We start from the raw sequence: 13341 nt of genomic DNA, 5'->3' as shown, positions 1-13341 counted from the left end.
CATCATCATAATGAGCTCAAAGTGACCAAGTGTTTGGTCACGGGATAATGCATTATGGTACGAGTAAAGTGACTTGCCGGTAACAAGACTGAACGAGGTATTCGGATACCGACGATCGAGTCTTGGGCATGTAACGTACCGATTGACAAAGGGAATTGTATACGGGGTTTGTTCGAATCCTCGATATCGTGGTTCATCTGATGACATCATCAAGGAGCATGTGGGAGCCAACATGGGTATCCAGATCCCGCTGTTGGTTATTGCCCGAGAACCGTCTCGGTCATGTCTACGTGTCTCCCGAACCCGTAGGGTCTACACACTTAAGGTTCGGTGACGCTAGGGTTGTATGAATATGAGTATGCAGCAAACCGAATGTTGTTCGGAGTCCCGGATGAGATCCCGGACGTCACGAGGAGTTCCGGAATGGTCCGGAGGTAAAGATTTATATATAGGAAGTCTTATTTTGGTCGCCGGAAAAGTTTCACACTTTATCGATATTGTACCGGGAGTGCCGAAAGGGGTCCGGGGGTCCACCAGGGGGGTCCACCTGCCCCGGGGGGCCACATGGGCTGTAGGGGGTGCGCCTTGGCCTATATGGGCCAAGGGCACCAGCCCCAAGAGGCCCATGCGCCAAGAAGACTTGGAGAGGGGAGAGTCCAAAGAGGGGAAGGCACCTCCGAGGTGCCTTGGGGAGGATGGACTCCTCCCCCCCTCTTGACCGCACCCCTTCCTTGGAGGAAGGGGCAAGGCTGCGCCCTCCCCCTCTCTTGCGCCTATATAAAGGGAGGGGAGGGAGGGGTGGCCGCACCCATAAGCCCTGGCGTCTCCCTCCTCCCTGCAACACCTCCTCCTCCTTCCGTAGTTGCTTAGCGAAGCCCTGCCGAAGTTCTGCTGCATCCACCACCACGCCGTCGTGCTGCTGGATCTTCATCAACCTCTCCTTCCCCCTTGCTGTATCAACAAGGAGGAGACGTCATCCGCTTCGTACGTGTGTTGAACGCGGAGGTGCTGTCCGTTCGGCACTAGGTCATCGGTGATCTGAATCACGGCGAGTACGACTCGATCAACCCCGTTCCATTGAACGCTTCCGCACGCGATCTACAAGTGGTATGTAGATGCAATCACTCTCCCATGACTCGTTGCTAGATGAACTCATAGATGGATCTTGGTGAAACCATAGGAAAAATTTTAATTTTCTGCAACGTTCCCCAAAAGTGGCATCATGAGCTAGGTCTATGCGTAGTTCTCTATTGCACGAGTAGAACACAATTTTGTTGTGGGCGTAGATGTTGTCAACTTGCTTGCCGCTTCTAGTCTTATCTTGCTTCAGCGGTATTGTGGGATGAAGCGGCCCGGACCAACCTTACACGTACGCTTACATGAGACCGGTTCCACCGACTGACATGCACTAGTTGCATAAGGTGGCTGGCGGGTGTCTGTCTCTCCCACTTTAGTTGGAGCGGATTCGATGAAAAGGGTCCTTATGAAGGGTAAATAGAAGTTGACAAAATCACGTTGTGGTTATTGGTAGGTAGGAAAACGTTCTTGCTAGAACCCAATTGCAGCCACGTAAAAGATGCAACAACAATTAGAGGACGTCTAACTTGTTTTTGCAGCAATTGTCATGTGATGTGATATGGCCAGAAGTTGTGATGAATGATGAATGATATATTGTGATGTATGAGATCATGTTCTTGTAATAGGAATCACGACTTGCATGTCGATGAGTATGACAACCGGCAGGAGCCATAGGAGTTGTCTTTATTTTTTGTATGACCTGCGTGTCATTGAAGAACGCCATGTAAACTACTTTACTTTATTGCTAAATGTGTTAGTCATAGAAGTAGAAGTAGTCGTTGGCATGACAACTTCATGAAGACACGATGATGGAGATCATGATGATGGAGATCATGGTGTCATGCCGGTGACAAGATGATCATGGAGCCCCGAAGATGAAGATCAAAGGAGCTATATGATATTGGCCATATCATGTCACTACTTTATATAATTGCATGTGATGTTTATTATGTTTTATGCATGTTGTTTACTTAGAACGACGGTAGTAAATAAGATGATCCCTTACAACAATTTGAAGAAGTGTTCTCCCCTAACTGTGCACCGTTGCTAAAGTTCGTCGTTTTGAAGCACCACGTGATGATCGGGTGTGATAGATCCTTACGTTCACATACAACGGGTGTAAGACAGTTTTACACATGCAAAACACTTAGGGTTAACTTGACGAGCCTAGCATGTACAGACATGGCCTCGGAACACAGAGACCAAAAGGTCAAACACGAGTCATATGGAAGATACGATCAACATGAGAATGTTCACCGACGATGACTAGTCCGTCTCACGTGATGATCGGACACGGCCTAGTCGACTCGGATCGTGTAACACTTAGATGACTAAGGGGATGTCAAATCTGAGTGGGAGTTCATTAAATAATTTGATTAGATGAACTTAATTATCATGAACTTAGTCTAAAATCTTTGCAAAATATGTCTTGTAGATCAAATGGCCAACGCTCATGTCAACATGAACTTCAACGTGTTCCTAGAGAAAACCAAGCTGAAAGATGATGGCAGCAACTATACGGACTGGGTCCGGAACCTTAGGATCATCCTCATAGCTGCCAAGAAAGCATATGTCCTTGAAGCACCGTTAGGTGACCCACCTGCTCTCCCAGCACCGCAAGACGATTTGAACGTTAGGCAGACACGTGCTGATGATTACTCCCTCGTTCAATGCGGCATGCTTTACAGCTTAGAACCGGGGCTCCAAAACCGTTTTGAGCATCACGGAGCATATGAGATGTTCGAGGAGCTGAAACTAGTTTTCCAAGCTCACGCCCGGGTCGAGAGATATGACATCTCCGACAAGTTCTATAGTTGTAAGATGGAGGAAAATAGTTCTGTCAGTGAGCACATACTCAAGATGTCTGGGTTGCACAACCGTATGACCCAGCTGAATATTAACCTCCCTGATGAGGCGGTCATTGACAGAATCCTTCAGTCGCTCCCACCAAGCTACAAGAGCTTTGTGATGAACTACAATATGCAGGGGATGGTAAAGACCATTTCTGAAGTATTCTCTATGCTGAAGTCAGTAGAGGTTGAAATCAAGAAAGAACATCAAGTGTTGATGGTCAATAAGACCACTAAGTTTAAGAAGGGCAAGGGTAAGAAGAACTTCAAGAAGAACGGCAAGGAAGTTGCCGCGCCTGGTAAGCCAGTTACCGGGAAGAAGTCAAAGAATGGACCCAAGCCTGAGACTGAGTGCTTTTATTGCAAGGGGAAGGGTCACTGGAAGCGGAACTGCCCCAAATACTTAGCGGATAAGAAGGCCGGCAACACTAAAGGTATATTTGATATACATGTAATTGATGTGTACCTTACCAGTACTCGTAGTAACTCCTGGGTATTTGATACCGGTGCCGTTGCTCATATTTGTAACTCACAGCAGGAGCTACGGAATAAGCGGAGACTGGCAAAGGACGAGGTGTCGATGCGCGTCGGGAATGGTTCCAAGGTCGATGTGATCGCCGTCGGCACGCTACCTCTACATTTACCTACGGCATTAGTTTTGAACCTTAATAATTGTTATTTGGTGCCAAGTTTGAGCATGAACATTGTATCTGGATCTCGTTTAATACGAGATGGCTACTCATTTAAATCCGAGAATAATGGTTGTTCTATTTATATGAGAGATATGTTTTATGGTCATGCCCCGATGGTCAATGGTTTATTCTTAATGAATCTCGAACGTAGTGTTACACATATTCATAGCGTGAATACCAAAAGATTTAAAGTTGATAACGATAGTCCCACATACTTGTGGCACGGCCGCCTTGGTCACATTGGTGTCAAGCGCATGAAGAAGCTCCATGCTGATGGACTTTTGGAGTCTCTCGATTATGAATCATTTGACACATGCGAACCATGCCTCATGGGCAAGATGACCAAGACTCCGTTCTCCGGAACAATGGAGCGAGCAACCAACTTGTTGGAAATCATACATACCGATGTGTGCGGTCCAATGAGCGTTGAGGCTCGCGGAGGATATCGTTATGTTCTCACTCTCACAGATGATTTGAGTAGATATGGGTATGTCTACTTGATGAAACACAAGTCTGAGACCTTTGAAAAGTTCAAGGAATTTCAGAATGAAGTACAGAATCAACGTGACCGAAAGATAAAATTCTTATGATCGGATCATGGAGGAGAATATTTAAGTCACGAATTTGGTACACACTTAAGAAAATGTGGAATCGTTTCACAACTCACGCCACCTGGAACACCTCAGCGAAACGGTGTGTCCGAACGTCGTAATCGCACTCTATTAGATATGGTGCAATGTATGATGTCTCTTACCGATTTACCGCTATCATTTTGGGGATACGCTCTAGAGACAGCTACATTCACTTTAAATAGGGCACCGTCTAAATCCGTTGAGACGACACCGTATGAATTATGGTTTGGGAAGAAACCTAAGCTGTCGTTTCTAAAAGTTTGGGGATGCGATGCTTATGTCAAGAAACTTCAACCTGAAAAGCTCGAACCCAAGTCAGAAAAATGCATCTTCATAGGATACCGTAAAGAAACCATTGGGTATACCTTCTACTTAAGATCCGAGGGCAAGATCTTTGTTGCCAAGAACGGATCCTTTCTGGAAAAAGAGTTTCTCTCGAAAGAACTAAGTGGGAGGAAAGTAGAACTCGATGAAGTACTACCTCTTGAATAGGATAGCAGTACAGCTCAAGAAAATGTTCGTGTGATGCCTACACCAACTGAAGAGGAAATTAATGATGATGATCAAGGTACTTCGGATCAAGTCGCTACTGAACTTCGTAGGTCCACAAGGACACGTTCCGCACCAGAATGGTACGGCAACCCTGTCCTGGAAATCATGTTGTTAGACAACGGTGAACCTTCGAACTATGAAGAAGCAATGGCGGGCCCAGATTCCAACAAATGGCTAGAAGCCATGAAATCCGAGATAGAATCCATGTATGAAAACAAAGTATGGACTTTGACTGACTTGCCCGATGATTGGCGAGCGATAGAAAACAAATGGATCTTTAAGAAGAAGACGGACGCCGATGGTAATGTCACCATCTATAAAGCTTGACTTGTCGCTAAGGGTTATCGGCAAGTTCAAGGGATTGACTACGATGAGACTTTCTCTCTCGTAGCAAAGCTTAAGTCCGTCCGAATCATGTTAGCAATTGCCGCATACTATGATTATGAGATATGGCAGATGGACGTCAAAACGACATTCCTTAACGGGCATCTTAAGGAAGAACTGTATATGATGCAGCCGGAGGGTTTTGTCGATCCTAAGAATGCTAACAAAGTATGCAAGCTCCAGCGATCCATTTATGGGCTGGTGCAAGCATCTCGGAGTTGGAACATTCGCTTTGATGAAATGATCAAAGCATTTGGGTTTATGCAGACTTATGGAGAAGCCTGCGTTTACAAGAAAGTGAGTGGGAGCTCTGTAGCATTTCTCATATTATATGTAGATGACATACTTTTGATGGGAAATGATATAGAATTCTTGGACAGCATTAAGGCCTACTTGAATAAGTGTTTTTCAATGAAGGACCTTGGAGAAGCTTCTTACATATTAGGCGTCAAGATCTATAGGGATAGATCGAGACGCCTCATAGGTCTTTCACAGAGCACATACCTTGATAAGATTTTGAAGAAGTTCAAAATGGATCAGTCCAAGAAAGGGTTCTTGCCTGTATTGCAAGGTGTGAGATTGAGCTCGGCTCAATGCCCGACCACGGCAAAAGATAAAGAAGAGATGAGCGTCATCCCCTATGCCTCAGCCATAGGATCTATTATATATGCCATGCTGTGTACCAGACCTGATGTAAACCTTGCCGTAAGTTTGGTAGGGAGGTACCAAAGTAATCCCAGCAAGGAACACTGGACAGCGGTCAAGAATATCCTGAAGTACCTGAAAAGGACAAAGGACATGTTTCTCGTTTATGGAGGTGAAGAAGAGCTCGTCGTAAAGGGTTACGTCGACGCTAGCTTCGACACAAATCTGGATGACTCTAAGTCACAAACCGGATACGTGTATATGTTGAATGGTGGAGCAGTAAGCTGGTGCAGCTGCAAGCAGAGCGTCGTGGCGGGATCTGCATGTGAAGCGGAGTACATGGCAGCCTTGGAGGCAGCGCATGAAGCAGTTTGGGTGAAGGAGTTCATCACCGACCTAGGAGTCATACCCAATGCATCGGGGCCGATCAAACTTTTCTGTGACAACACTGGAGCTATTGCCCTTGCCAAGGAGCCCAGGTTTCACAAGAAGACCAGGCACATCAAGCGTCGTTTCAACTCCATCCGCGAAAATGTTCAAGATGGAGACATATATATTTGCAAAGTACATACGGATCTGAATGTCGCAGATCCGTTGACTAAACCTCTCTCGCGAGCAAAACATGATCAACACCAGTACTCTATGGGTGTTCGATTCATCACAATGTAACTAGATTATTGACTCTAGTGCAAGTGGGAGACTGTTGGAAATATGCCCTAGAGGCAATAATAAAAGGATTATTATTATATTTCCTTGTTCATGATAATTGTCTTTTATTCATGCTATAACTGTATTATCCAGAAATCGTAATACACATGTGAATACATAGACCATAACATGTCCCTAGTGAGCCTCTAGTTGACTAGCTCGTTGGTCGACAGATAGTCATGGTTTCCTGACTATGGACATTAGATGTCATTGACAACGGGATCACATCATTAGGAGAATGATGTGATGGACGAGACCCAATCCTAAGCATAGCACAAGATCGTGTAGTTCGTTTTGCTAGAGCTTTTCCAATGTCAAGTATCTCTTCCTTAGACCATGAGATCGTGTAACTCCCGAATACCGTAAGAGTGCTTTGGGTGTACCAAACGTCACAACATAACTGGTTGACTATAAAGGTGCACTACAGGTATCTCCTAAAGTGTCTGTTGGGTTGACACAGATCGAGACTGGGATTTGTCACTCCGTATGACGGAGAGGTATCTCTGGGCCCACTCGGTAATGCATCATCATAATGAGCTCAAAGTGACCAAGTGTTTGGTCACGGGATCATGCATTACGGTACGACTAAAGTGACTTGCCGGTAACAAGACTGAACGAGGTATTGGGATACCGACGATCGAGTCATGGGCATGTAACGTACCGATTGACAAAGGGAATTGTATACGGGGTTTGTTCGAATCCTCGACATCGTGGTTCACCCGATGACATCATCGAGGAGCATGTGGGAGCCAACATGGGTATCCAGATCCCGCTATTGGTTATTGCCCGAGAACCGTCTCGGTCATGTCTACGTGTCTCCCGAACCCGTAGGGTCTACACACTTAAGGTTCGGTGATGCTAGGGTTGTATGAATATGAGTATGCAGCAAACCGAATGTTGTTCGGAGTCCCGGATGAGATCCCGGACGTCATGAGGAGTTCTGGAATGGTCCGGAGGTAAAGATTTATATATAGGAAGTCTTATTTTGGTAGCCGGAAAAGTTTCGCACTTTATCGGTATTGTACCGGGAGTGCCGAAAGGGGTACGGGGGTCCACCGGGGGGTCCACCTGCCCCGGGGGGCCACATGGGCTGTAGGGGGTGCGCCTTGGCCTATATGGGCCAAGGGCACCAGCCCCAAGAGGCCCATGCGCCAAGAAGACTTGGAGAGGGGAGAGTCCAAAGAGGGGAAGGCACCTCCGAGGTGCCTTGGGGAGGATGGACTCCTCCCCCCCTCTTGACCGCACCCCTTCCTTGGAGGAAGGGGCAAGGCTGCGCCCTCCCCCTCTCTTGCGCCTATATAAAGGGAGGGGAGGGAGGGGTGGCCGCACCCATAAGCCCTGGCGCCTCCCTCCTCCCTGCAACACCTCCTCCTCCTTCCGTAGTTGCTTAGCGAAGCCCTGCCGAAGTTCTTCTGCATCCACCACCACGCCGTCGTGCTGCTGGATCTTCATCAACCTCTCCTTCCCCCTTGCTGGATCAAGAAGGAGGAGACGTCATCCGCTCCGTACGTGTGTTGAACGCGGAGGTGCTATCTGTTCGGCACTAGGTCATCGGTGATCTGAATCACGGCGAGTACGACTCCATCAACCCCGTTCCATTGAACGCTTCCGCACGCGATCTACAAGTGGTATGTAGATGCAATCACTCTCCCATGACTCGTTGCTACATGAACTCATAGATGGATCTTGGTGAAACCGTAGGAAAATTTTTAATTTTCTGCAACGTTCCCCAACAGCAGGTGCATTGCATAAACCAAAAGGCATTCATCTATAGGCAAAAGTACCGAAAGGACACGTAAAAGTGGTCTTTTCTTGACCCTCTTTTGACACAGGTGTTTGAGAAAAACCAGAATAACCATCTAGAAAGCAAAAATGTGTATGTTTGGACAGTCTTTCTAGCATTTGATCAATAAAAGGTAGATGCTAATGATCTTTCCTAGTAGATTTTTTTAATTTGTGAAAATCAATTACCATTCTATAACATGTAACAATACTTCGTGGGATCAATTCATTCTTATCATTAGGAACAACAGTAATACCTCCCTTCTTAGGGACACAATGAACAGGACTTACCCATCTACTATCAGCAATAGAATAAATTATACCTGCCTCGAGAAGCTTTAATATTTCATTCCTTACCACTTCTTTAATTTTTGTATTCAACCGTCGTTGGTGATCAACAACTATTTTAGCATCAGGCTCCATATTAATTTTGTGCTAACATAGAGTGGGACTAATGCCCTTAAGATCATCAAGCGTATATCCAATAGCAGCACGATGCTTCTTCAGAGTTTTCAATAATTTCTTTCTTCATGCTCTGAAAGGTTAGCACTGAGGGAGTCCTGGATTAGGGGGTCCCCGGGCGTCCGGGCTATGTGACATGGGCCAGACTGATGGGCCGTGAAGATACAAGATAGAAGTCCTTCCCCACGTGTCCGGATGGGACTCTCCTTTGCGTGGATGGCAAGCTTGGTGTTCGGATATGAAGTTTCCTTTCTCTATAAACCGACTCTGCACAACCTTGGGCCCTTCTGATGTCTATATAAACTGGAGAGTTTAGTCTGTAGAGGCAAGGATAATCACAAACCATACAGGCTAGACATCTAGGGTTTGGCCATTACGATCTCGAGGTAGATCAACTCTTGTAACCCCTATACTCATCAAAGTCAATCAAGCAGGAACTAGGGTATTACCTCCATTAAGAGGGCCCGAACATGGGTAAACATTATATACCCTGTCTCCTATTACCTTTGATCCTCAGACACACAGTTTGGGACCCCCTACCCGAGATCTATCAGTTTTGACACCGACATTGGTGCTTTCATTGAGAGTTCCACTGTGTTGTCAACAGAAGGTTCGATGGCTCGATCGATCATCTACAATCATGCTGTTTTGGGGGAGACTTTCCTTCTCGGCCAATTTTTCGTATTCGGCAGCTTCGTGTTGCGTGCCAACTTGATTGGCCACCTTGAGCAGATCGACAGCTACACCCGTTGTCACCAGATCAGTTTCGGGAACTTAAACTATGTCATTGATATCCGAGGAGACTTGATCTTCGAAGGGTTCGCGACCCCGACCATCGCTCCGGCCTTACATCCAAAGCAAACCATCAGGTCTGAAGATGGGAGTGCGGAGCCCACTGGACTCCCCGTTGCAGACTGCATTATTGAGGATCTGGAGGCGATTGTGTCCACGGCGAACACAGAATTAATCTAGGTTCCCCCTATCATTGAAAGGTCGGATTCGCCCCCGGACTCCATATCCGAACTTTCAAAGTCTGTGCCAAGTAGGCAGGGCCAGGAGGCTTTGACCCTAGCCAGCCCCGCAGACTCTCATTTCCACATCCAAACCTCGCTCTTAAGAGAGGCCCTGGACTTAATGTGATCCCTCGCTATTACAGAGGGATCACTTCCGAACTATGCCCAGCCCGAACTAGGGGCTGAGAGCAGGGAATTTTACGTCCCACCCACCACCCACTTCATAACCACTGTCGAAGACTTAACCTACATGTTGGATTACGCCTCCGAAGACATCGACGGCATGGACGACGATGCCGGAGACGAACAAGGCCCAGACCCACCGTTTACCGTATATTGGACGACCACCTCCACATATGACGTGTATATGGTGGACACACCCAAAGAGGACGATGACGACAGCAGGAAGGATCCGGTGGAGGACAAGCCTGCTGAAGCACCTTCAAAGCATCGACATCAATGGCGCCGCTCAAAATCGCATCGCAAAAAAGACAGCAATATCGGCACCGGAGATGATAACACTCCGGAGAATGCCGGAGACCACGAAGACCCTGTTGAGCCAACATTTGAATATGATGATTGGGAGGAGGGGCAGGTTAAGCTGATGATCCAGTCAGGAATGAGGACTCAGAGGATAGTAATTATCTACCAATTTCCGAGGATGATGTGAGCCTCGATGACGAAGACTTCATCGTGCCAGAGGAACCCCTCAAACAAGAGAGCTTTAAGCGCCAGCTAATCACTACAACGAGAAGCCTAAAAAATAAGCAACAACAACTCCAAGCCCAACAAGATACGCTCAACGACCGACGGACTAAAGTCCTGGCAGCCGAAGAATACAGCCTCGAACACCCAACAAAGAGCTACCCAAAGCGCAAGCTACTACCACAATTTGACGACGAGGCCCTTGAGCAAATTCCGCCGAAGTATCAAGCTGCTAATGAACCTGACCGACCACCACATGGGTGGGACAGAGAGACTACTCACGCCGAACACTAGCCCGCACCACCTCGCCGCAGAGGCAAGGAGGTAGCAGCTCCGGGCTACACGTACGACCTACGCAAGGACCTGGACAATAGAGTCGGTCATACCAGATCAATCTATGGATCAAGGGGACGTGCTCCAATGCGATACAACGGCCATCAGGGCCGACGTGACCAGCATCACCTGACTCGGGCTGAGAACCGAACACGGATGTCGTTCGAACTCCGTCGCAACGTCACTCAATATAGAGGCGCCACACACCCCTTATGCTTCACCGATGAAGTAATGGAGCACCAGTCCCCAGAAGGGTTTAAACCCGTTAACATTGAATCATATGACGGAACAACAGATCCCCCAGTATGGATCGAAGATTTTCTTATCCATATCCATATGGCTCGTGGTGATGATCTCCATGCCATCAAGGACCTCCCATTGAAACTAAGGGACCAGCTCGGCACTGGCTAAACAGCCTCCCAGGAAACTCCATTGGAAGCTGGGAAGATTTGGAGGACGCCTTTTGAGACAACTTCCAAGGTACCCATGTCCGGCCTCCACACGCCGATGACCTAAGTCATATAGTCCAGCAACCCGAAGAGTCCAGCCCGCAAGCTTTGGACTAGGTTCTTAATTAAAAAGAACCAAATTTTTGACTGCCCGGACGATGAAGCCCTCGCGGCCTTTAAGCATAGCGTCTGCGACGAATGGCTTGCCAGACACCTCATCCAGGAAAAGCTGAAGACCATGGCAGCCCTTACTGCACTCATGACCCGCTTTTGCGCGGGGGAGGATAGTTGGTTAGCTCGTAGAAGCAATAGTACCAGCGAGCCTGGCATCTCTGAAGCCGGAGATGGCAATGGTAAGCCATGATGCAACAAACATAAGCGTCGAAACAACAATAATGATACTGAAAGCACAGCAGTCAACGCCAGATTCAGTGGCTCTAAATCCGGACAGCGGAAGAAGACATTCAAAGGAAACAAAGATGGTCCATCTAGTCTGGAAAAAATACTCGATCGGTCCTGCCAGATTCATGGCACCTGTCACATCCCTAGCTTCTGGTAATGCACTAGGCTAGACCTCATGTGTGCATCATGTTTAAATTCTGAAATTTGAATTGAGGAATTTTGGAAGCCTCAAAAACTTAAATAAAAGAGGGGCAAAAACCCTAGAAATCTCATTCATTGCTCCAAAAATGCCTTTTTAAATGTTTGATAATTTTTGGTAAGGGTTCTGGTCCCAACTAAAATATTGAACATTTTTAAGGATTTATTTTTGGGACTTTGGATTTAATTCATTAGCTATTTGAATTTGAATTATATTCATATAATTAGAATATAATTTCAAATACCCCCTGAAATATTTTATAAGCTTTTGGAAAAGTCCATCTAGCAATATAAAATATTCAGAGGAGCTTTGGCATTGTTTGAATTATTATTTTTAATTCAAAACAGTGGCAAAAGAATTAAATAAAACAAAAACAGAAGAAAAATATAAAACAGAACAGAAAAAAATAAAAAAGAGTAAAGCCTACCTGGCCTCACCCGTGCAGCCCACCAGCCGGCCCAGCTCCCCCAGCGGCCCAGCCCACCTGGCCCCCCTTCTCCTGTCTTCTTCCCGTGCCAGCGCACGAAGCAGCTGCGTGCTGGACGCACGCGCGCCGACGCCGGCCACCTCCTGCTTCGCCGTGGCAGCCTCCCCGACTCCCTCGCGACGCCACGGAGACGCCCTCGACCCCCCCCCTCGACCGCCTCTCTCTCTCTCTGAACCCCCAGGAGCACGTAGCACTCTTCGTTTTCTCTTTTGGTGCGCCGTAGCATCGCCCCCGATTGCGCCCGAACTCCGGCCGCCGCGGAAGCGGACGCCGCCATCGATCTGGGTCGTCTCCGGCGACCCCACTAGCTCTAGACGACGCGGACGAGGCTCGGGGTTCCAACGGTGCCATCCGCGCCTTGAACCATGGCCTGTGCTGCGATTCCGCGCATCGCCGCCGTCTCGGACCTCGCCGGCGGTTAGTCGCCGTCAGGTTCGACTGAGTTGACCTGGGGTTTGACCCCCCCAGGGTCACTGACGCGTGGGCCCCGTCGTCCAGGGGGTCAGATTAGTGCTAATCACCGATTAATTAACCCCCCCTGACACTGACATGCGGGCCCAGGCTCTAATTAAAATTAGGTTAGTTAGTTAGTCACTGACGTGTGGACCCCACACGTCAGGTTTGACCCGAGCCAGCCCAGTTGACCCTGCTGACGTCACTGTGACGAGGGGCTGATGCAATAAGTATTTCTGGGTTTAAAAATAATCAGGAATTCCAGAAAATTATATAAACTTCAATAATTCATAGAAAATTAACCGTAACTCCAAATTAAATAAATTATATATGAAAAATTATCAGAAAAATTCAAGGAATCCATCTGTACCATTTTCATGCATGTTAGAACAACTTATAGCTGTTGTTTAGCACAAATCATATAAAGGGCATTTATTTAATCACATATGGAGTTTGAATTTGAATTTTATATTCAAACCAACTTCATTTAATCTGTTGCTAGTTGCATTAGCCCAA

Source organism: Triticum aestivum, chromosome 3B (assembly GCF_018294505.1).
Source record: "Triticum aestivum cultivar Chinese Spring chromosome 3B, IWGSC CS RefSeq v2.1, whole genome shotgun sequence".
Lineage (NCBI taxonomy): Eukaryota > Viridiplantae > Streptophyta > Magnoliopsida > Poales > Poaceae > Triticum > Triticum aestivum.
The sequence above is the reverse complement of the archived record's forward strand: the minus strand, read 5'-3'. Positions refer to the sequence as shown.